Source organism: Notechis scutatus, chromosome 6 (assembly GCF_049901735.1).
Source record: "Notechis scutatus isolate UNSWTSFEM ecotype Mainland chromosome 6, rNotScu1.2, whole genome shotgun sequence".
NCBI classification, from domain to species: Eukaryota; Metazoa; Chordata; class Lepidosauria; order Squamata; family Elapidae; genus Notechis; species Notechis scutatus.
In genome coordinates this window covers 25,001,435-25,010,562 of record NC_142014.1, presented here as the reverse complement: position 1 = coordinate 25,010,562, position 9,128 = coordinate 25,001,435, and positions in this window count along the sequence as shown.

The following is a 9,128-nucleotide window of genomic DNA, read 5'->3' as shown; positions in this document are numbered from 1 at the left end:
ATCTGGGATCCTATCATGAAGAGTGAGATCCTAAGTTACAAGGGGAAATAGAAGACCGGTTTTTCAGTTCCACAAAACAGAATTTTCATACCTTCTTTTAGAATGTGGGTTATATTGAGGGCGTGAGACAATTCTTCCCCAAAGGGCGGTTGTGATAAAGAGCTTTTTCTTTTTTTAAAAATGAATGTTTTTGTCCCTCTATTAAAAAGATAAGGGGTAGCTGGGCTGAAAGCCTGTCTTTTGGTCTCAGAGTCTTTTGCCATGCCCTGGAAAAGAAAGGCTCCAGGGGTGGGATTCAAATTTCTTAACAACTGGTTCTGTGGGCATGGCCTAATTTGTGGGTGTGGCTTGGCGGTCATGTGACTGGCTGGGTGCGGCTTGTATGTAAATATTGTAAATTTTATGTAAATATTGAACTTTTTATTAAAAAAAGAGCAACTTTTACCCAAAATCAGGCAAAGCAGGCAGGCAGATTGAGTTGCTCACAGACTCACAGACTCACTCAGAGATCTATCTTTTTGCCATTGGCTACCTGAGTCTGTTACATAACATTTACTTGCAAGCAAACTCATAAAAATTGCTAGCAAGCAAACTCACAAAATTAACTCACAACACACCATGTATGTAAATATTGATTTTTTTATTAAAAAAGAGCAACTTTTACCCAAAATCAGGCAGGCAGGCAGGCAGATTGAGCTGCTCACAGAATCACAGACTCACTCAGAGATCTATCTTTCTGCCATTGGCTACCTGAGTCTGTCACATAAAATTTTCTTGCAAGCAAACTCATAAAAGTTGCTAGCAAGCAAACTCACAAAATTAACTCACAACATACCATGTATGTAAATATTGATTTTTATTAAAAAGAGCAACTTTTACCCAAAATCAGGCAGGCAGGCAGGCAGATTGAGTTGCTCACAGAATCACAGACTCACTCAGAGATCTATCTTTCTGCCATTGGCTACCTGAGTCTGTCACATACAATTTTCTTGCAAGCAAACTCATAAAAATTGCTTGCAAGCAAACTCACAAAATTAACTCACAACACACCATGTATGTAAATATTGATTTTTTTATTAAAAAAGAGCAACTTTTACCCAAAATCAGGCAAAGCAGGCAGGCAGATTAATGGCTCCCAGAATCACAGATTCACTCAGAGATCTACCATTCTGCAATCTGCTATCTGCGTCTGCACTGAAAAATAGAATCTAGGAAGGTTTGGCTCTGCTTTAAGATTAGCTAGAAAGCAAGAAATCCAACAATTTCCCTCTTTCTAGCTAATCTAAATCTCCCAGCACAGCTGAGAGTTGGAACAGTTGATGGTGGGGGGAAAAAAAAGGAAAAATAGCAATTTAGCAGGAAAGTTAGATGGTGCATATGCCAGGTAAGGAGTGACTGGGCAGGGAGGGGAGGGGCGAGGCCAGCCAATGATGACAATTTGCCAGTTCTCCAAACTGTGCAGAATTGTAACAACCGGTTCTATAGAACTGGTGCGACCAGGTAGAATCCCACCCCTGAATCCCATCCCTATTTAGTTGGACTCACAGGAGATAAGCTAGAGATCCCACATGGACCTACAGCCTGCATATCTTGTTCACATGCTCCATGCATGCCATATGCAAGGAAGGAGGGCTGCACCATTTGGATGAAGGCAGCACAAGAAGAATCAGAATAGAATAGAGCTGGAGGTCATCTAGTCCAGCCCCCTGCTCAAGCAGGAGACCCTCTACTATTTCAGACAAGTGGCTGTCCAATCTCTTCTTAAAAGGGTCCAGGGATGGAGCACCCACAACTTCTAAAGGCAAGTTGTTCCACTGGTAAATAGTTCTGTTTTGAAGTTTGTCCTTAGTTCTAGGCTGCTTCCTTCCTTGATTAATTTCTATCCGTTGGTTCCTGCCTTCAGGTGCTGTTGTCATTCACTGGCAGCAGGTGAGGATGGCTGAGGTCTCGGAGAGTGAGGACTCAGAGGAGGGGCCTGCATGTGAGACAGGGGTGGGGCCAGGACCACCAGGGAGTGGAGTGCTGCCTTCAGAGATTGTGGGGGCTGGCAGCAGTGATGAAGAGGTTCCCGAGAAGCCTGGGCCCAGTGCGCATGTGCACAGGGCTGCTCGAAGGAAAGAGTAGCTGCAGCAGCATGGGCGATTCAGGAGCAAGGCTGCAAGGTAATGGCCCCTCCCTGAGAAGATGACAGCCAGTTGAGAAACCGCAGTTCTTTGCAGAAGGCAAAGAAGTTTGATACTCGAGCCTGGTGGATGTTAGGAATATCTGAGTTGGTGTTTGGAGACTCTTTGATTTATTCTTTAGGAATTTTATCTGTTGTTCTTGGCAGCCTTGCCATTCTTGTTGGAGCTAATTAGTTGGAAGCAGCCTTTTATCTGTGAAGAAACAGGATTCGTAGATGAAACATTCAAAGGTTGTGCTGCTGCCTTTGTCTTGTGTTTGCTCTCTTGGAACCAGGTTTGGGTCAGAACAGGTGATTTGGAAAATTAGTTGACCCCCTCTTCTTTGTGGTAGCTCCTCAAATACTGGAACACGGCTATCATGTTATCCCAAGGCCTTCTTTTCTCTAAACATACCCAATTCCTGTAACCATTTTTCATATGTTTTCGTTTCCAGGCCCTTAGTAATCTCGGTTGCTCTTCTCTGAACTTTTTCCAAAGTCTCAACTTATTTTTTTCTAATGTGGTGACTGAAACTGGATGTAGTATTCCAGGTGTGGCCTTACTAAGGCTTAACACCCTGCTGCTTCCAAACTGCTAGGTGCAGATGCCCTAGCCTAGGAGAATCCACAATTGGACTAAGTTGATCCCAAGGCAAGGATGCTTACTAACAGGGACACATAAAAGAATGAGAATAGAGCTGGAAGAGATCTTGCTCAAGCAGGAGATCCTATACGATTTCAGACAAGTGTATTTTAGTGTTTTTTTTTTTAGTATTTTTAGTATTTATTTGATTTGTCAATCGCTTACAAGATACAGGTATAAGAATAAATATAGTTTTGAATACATGAGATAGATACTTATAAGAAAAATAAAAAACAATAGGGCAGGGACAGTAGGCACAATTGGTGGCTGTCCAGTCTCTTCTTAAAAACCTCCAGTGATGAAACACTCACAACGTCTGAAGGCAACCTGTTCCACTGGTTAATTGTCCTCATTGTTTGGAAGTTTTTCCTTAATTCCAGGTTGCTTCTCTCCTTGATTAGTTTCCATCGTTTTTTTTATCTTATCCTCTGGTGCTTTGGAAAATAATTCGACCCCCTCTTCTTTGTGGCAGCCTCTCAAACACTGGAACACTGCTGTCATGTCCCCCTAGTCCTTTTTTTTTCTAGACTAGCTAAACCCAAATCCTACAACCATTTTTCATATGTTTTAGTCTCCAGGCCTTTAATCATCTTAGTTGCTCTTCTTTGCAATTTTTTCCCCCAAAGTCTCAACTTCTGTTTTGTTAATGTGGTGACTGAAACTGGATGCAGTATTCCAGGTATGGCCTTACTAAGGCTTTATGAAGCAGTGCTAATACTTAATGATATTTTGATTCTATGCCTCTTGTTTATACAATCCAGGATTGTGTTAGCTTTTTTGGCTGGTGCCACACACTGCTGGCTCATGTTTAAATGATCGTCCACTAGGACTCCAAGGTCCCTCTCGCATTTACTGATTTTGAGCAAAGTTTCGCCTAATCTGTACTTGTATCTTTGGTTTTTCCTGCACAGGTGTAAAACTTTGCTTTTTTTTCAAGAAGATTGAAGAAAGAAGGAAAAGCTTCTTTCTTCAACCTTCTTGTGAAACAAGCAGTTTGAGGACAGTACCAGCATCATTACCCAGACAGAATTATTCATCATCATACATAGTAATAGAATTACCTCTGATGGCCACTGCCAAGAATAATCAGTTCACAAAACTGGCTATAAAAGAACATGATTGGTTCTTGCCTGCCTCACAAAAAGACCTGGAAGATAAACATGTTCTCTTCTGAAATGGCCACCATGACGCATTTCTAACTTGCTGTCTTTATATGTTGTTAAAGGCTAATTTACATCGTACAGGATACATCCGTCAAGAGAAACACATTAATTCCTCTCTCTGGATGATAACATTTGACTGAGGAAATGCTGGCCTTCCCTAAGATAAGAAATTTCCTGGCATTTTTAAAGAGGAAGTTCACTTGCTCCACCAAGCAAACTAATCTTTGTTGTGTTGGGCTGAATTGTATAGAGACCAACTGATCTTTTGGCCCTAAACACTGAAAGAAAGAGATTTCCTAGTGGGCTGGGCCCAAGAATCACATCTCAAGGTCTACCAAGATGAACCTTGAGCCCAGAACAATACTTCATCCATCTTTCGTTATGTTTTTTTCGGTACCCCTGGACATCAAAAGTCATCATTCACAAATAAGGTGCAGCTTTTGTTTGATGATCTATGGCCTTTGAAAAATTATTAGCTTTTATGGCAGCCAGGAATCAGCAGTTTTTCTCTCTGCTGTTTTTTTTTTTTTTTACAAATGAGAAAGCAAAAAACAAAACAAAACCCAAAACCAACCCACAGAGAATGTTATTTCTTCTGCTAAACAAACCCATTTCAAACAAAGGCGAGGTGTTGAAGCCAAAAGGAACTTCTCAAGATCTTTGAATTATGGCACATATTGTAGAGGTAGTCCTCAACTTACAACAGTTCATTTAGTGACCGTTCCAAGGTTACGACAGCACTGAAAAAAAGTGATTTATGGTCAGTTTTCACACCACCGTCGCCGCATCCACCATGGTAAAAATTTGGAACTGGCTCATAGTTATGATGGTTGCAGCAGGGGTGGGATGCAAATATTTTTACTACCGGTTCTGTGGGTGTGGCTAGGTGGGCGTGGCCATGTGACTGGGTGGGCGTGGCTTTTATTTTATTTTTTGCAGCACCTCCCCCTGTGCTCCATTTTTTTTGCCTCCTGGGCCTCAGGGAAGCCTCCTGGGCGAAGCAGTAAGACAGTGAGGGGGATCCTGGCACAACTGATCATCGGAACAGCTGATTGTTGGGAGAAAAAGAAAAGAAATATTGGTTCAGCTGAACGGTAACATTTTTTTACTACCGATTCGCGTGAACCGGGCCGAACCGGTAGAATGCCACTACTGGGTTGCAGTCTCCAGGGGTCATGTGATCCCTTTTTGCAACCTTCTCACAAGCAACGAGGAAGCCAGACTCACTTAAGAACCATGTTACTATCTTACAACGGCAGTGATCCATTTAACAACTGTGGCAAGAAGAGTCGTAAAATGGGGCAAACTCACTAAACAAATGTTTCACTTAGTAACAGAAATTTTGGGCTCAATTGTGGTCTTGTGCTAATGTTTTTCCTCACCAAGCATTTTCATCCCATTGCTTATAACTATTGTGGCAAAACATTGTGCCGGTGCATTAAAAATGTCAATGTAGTTATTTATTTTTTTAGCATGCAGTCCTTTGCACTGGCAGGTAAAGTCCACTAAGTTCAATGAGGTTTAATTCCATGTTAAGTAATGCAGCCTAACTGTATTAAAGATACTAAATCAGATCAAGTTATTCCCCTTCTGCAAATAGATAACCTGGATCCTGGCAGGCTGGAGGTTGATTGATTTGGAAAGAGTGCTTGTAAGCGTTTCCGAGAAGCTCAGTCCACTGGGGTGATTCCTCTGCCTGTGAAAAGCTGCCACTGAAATTTATTTCCTCCACATTCGGGCCTTTCTAAGTGGAAAGTAGTTTCTTCCCTTTTTTAAAAAAAAAAGAAAGAAAAGAGAGAGAGAGAGAAAAGAGACAGTGACAGAGAGAAAGAGAGAGAGAAAGAAAGAAAGAAAAAGAGAGGAGAGAGAAAGGGAAAGACAGAAAGAGAGAGAAAGAAAGAACAAGAGAGAAAGACAAAGAGAAAGAAAAAGAGAAAAGAGAGACAGAGAGAAAGAGAGTGAAGAGAAAGAAAAAGAAAGGCAGAGAGAAAGAGAGGAGAAAGAGAAAAAGGGAAAGACAAAGAAAGAAAAAGAGAGAAAGAACAAGAGAGAGACAGAAAGAGAAGAGAGAGAGAGAAAGAAAAAGAAAGACAGAGGAAAGAGAAAGACAGAGAGAAAAAGAGAAAGAGAGAGAGGAGAGAGGGAAAAAGAAGAGGAAAAAACAAGACAAAGAAAAAGAAGACAGAAAGAAAGAGAAACAAAGAGAGAAGAGAAAGAGAAGAAGAGAAAGAATTAAGAACTGGGAGAAACTCAACAAAAAAATATCCAAAAAAAACCCCAACCCCCCCCCCCCCCAAATCCCCCCCCCCCCCCCCCCCCCCCCCCGAGAGGACTACCTGAGAACAAGCCCAGAACGACCTTTGAGTTAAGAGAACGCCAAGTTGTAAAGAGACTCAGTGAGCGCTCCCATTGAAAGGTAAGACAGATGAGAAGAAAGCCGTCATAAGTATGAACCAGTGGCCAAAGGATCTGAATTTTGATCACAAGGAATTTTAGCGAGAGACACTGAGCTTTGCAAAATAAATGAGAAGTCAGAGATTTCAGTTAGATATTTCTGTTGCTATTCAGGAACAGGAAACTAGAGGCCAGAGTTAAGATTTGAATGAGAGCACAGTAGGGAGAGAAATCCCCTGCCTATTACGAGCAGAACCAGTTTTATACCTCTCTTTTCAGGCATAACCAGCAAGGGTGTTCACAAGGTCTGAACAAATAGATGGAGATGTTGTTGTTCGCTGGCAGCTGGTGCAGACGGCAGTGGAGTCAGACAGTGAGGAAGAAAGGGGACCAGCCAGGGAGTCTGGGGAGGACTTGGACAAGGGTCCTGCGTCCGATGCAGGGATAGGGCCAGGACCATCTGGGAGTGGGGTGCTGACTCCGGAGGTTCCGGAGTCTGGCAGCAGCGAGGCAGAGGAACTAGGGGAGCCTGTTCCCAGTGCACATGTGCACAGAGCTGCTAGAAGGCAAGAGCAGCTGAGACAAAAGGGGTGACTCGGGAGTAAGGCTGGGAGGTGATTGCCCCTCCCATAAGGGATAAAAGTCAGAACTCAATGACGAACTCTTTGCAGGAAGCAAAGTAGTCCAATAGATTCAGAGTCCTCCTTGAAGCTCTGTATAAACTGGTTGGTTTTTGTTATAATTAATTTGAATACTTCTGTTTTTGGCAGCATTCCACAGCACTGAAAGGCGTGGGCTTATCTTGGGGAACTGTTTAAGATTAGTTCTTGGCTGGGAATGAAAGTAATTTCCAGCATTGCAATAAAATAGGTTTTGCTTTTAAAACAGGTTTGCGTTTAATTGCGTTTGATGAAGCCTGGGTCAGAACAGGAGCTTTGATGGCCACCATCTTGATGGCCATCGTTTTACAGCAGGGGTCCCCAACCCCTATGTCTGTGGGCCGGCACCGGTCAGTGGCATGCCAGAAACCAGGCCATGCAAACAATCCCCATCCACGGGATGCAGGCAGGACATGAAACCACGTTCCCTCTGGTCCACAGGAAAACCTCTCTCTATGGAACTGGTCCCTGGTGCCCAAAAGTTGGAGGGCTGTTGTTTATGCCCTTTAAACCACCAGAAAGCATTTTCTCTCACACAGTGCCATGCACTTCCATCGGCCATCCTGTAAGGCAAGTATAAAAGGATACCATTGACAGAAAGACTCTGTTTCTGTGGCTCAGGAGAGGTGGAGACCATGGGTTCACGTCAGGGGTGGGATACGACAGGGTTAACTACCAGTTCGGGATTTACGAGCTTCCCTGCCTGCTGTGAGCCACGCGCCTGTAAATCGTCATTAGCACGTCATTAGCATGCTGGGTGCAGAGAAGCAGCCTTTGAAACAGCTCTCTTTTCTTGTTTTTTTAACTGCAGCTGTGCCTTGCACGGCAGCTGAAGTTGAAAAAAATCAGGAAATAAAGGTCAGGTAAGAGCCCGGGTGGGTGGGTAAAAACATCAGCAGACATAGAACTGGTTCTATGTCTGCTGCTCTTCAGAGCTACCGGTTCTACAGAAGTGGACAGAACCAGTAGAAACCCACCCCTGGATCACATACTCCTACGATGTTCCTTTGACACAGAGATTCGGAAAAAACACATTCTTCCAATAATTGCTAGGTATTCTGGCCATTCTGCTTATCTCCAGTGGCTGTTTAAGGATGAGCTGTCCGTAACTACAGGGCAGATGGCTAGATTCGGTGCAGCAGCACTAGGGATTCATCACAAATACATGTCTAATCCACCATAGTTATGTTATACAACAAATGTTTTGCACTGCTTATTCCTTTCCCTTCTAGTATTAAACTGACAACGGTTGTGGCCCACCAGCAGAACTGGGAGCAGAGTCGGAAAGTAAAGAGGTTGGGGAGGAATCTGGGGCAGTCCTGGAGTCTGGGGCAGGCTCTGGAGAGTGCTCTGCGTCGGAGGCAGAGATGGGGCCAGGGTTGTCTGACAGTCATCAGCTGCCTTCGGCGATCAGAAGGGCAGAAGAACAGCTGGAGCCTGTTCCTGATGTGCACATGTGCAGAGCTGCCAGGAGAATGGAACAGCTAAGGAACAAGGGTTGACTCAGGAGTAAAGGCACAGGTGGACGGTGAATGGCCCCTCCCATAGGGAATAAAGAGGAGTGAAAGGAGAGTGGTGTTTGCAGGAGACAATTAGTTCGTTTAATTAGTGAAGATTTGTTTGTGACTCACAAAGACTCCTTGCCAAGTATTTTCTTGTACAGCATTGCGCTTGGAAGCTATCGGCCTGGCAACTCTCCAAGCCTGATAAGGTCTGTGGTTGCAATTCACCCTTGAAAGACTGTTTGCCGGGACTTTGCTGGATGTGAATGAGAGGAATTCACATTAGCTTAAAGAAAAGGGGTTTTGTCGGGATAAGGAATCTGCTTCGTGATTTTGTGAAGCCTAAGTCAGAACAATGACAGGCCACGCAATTTATGGATTGTAATTTTGGTATAAGTTAGACCATGTATAACTGGCAGACTGGATCTGATCATAGATTTCATCTGTTATTTATTATTTTATTCTAGATTTTTTAATTGTTCATTTACTGAGTGTTTTTATTCTGTTCTGGTCCCTGGTCTCTGACTCTAATCAACTAAACTGAACCTGGTATGCCCTTTGGAAACCTCATCGGGGTCTAAAAGTCATTTAGAAGAACAAATTCTT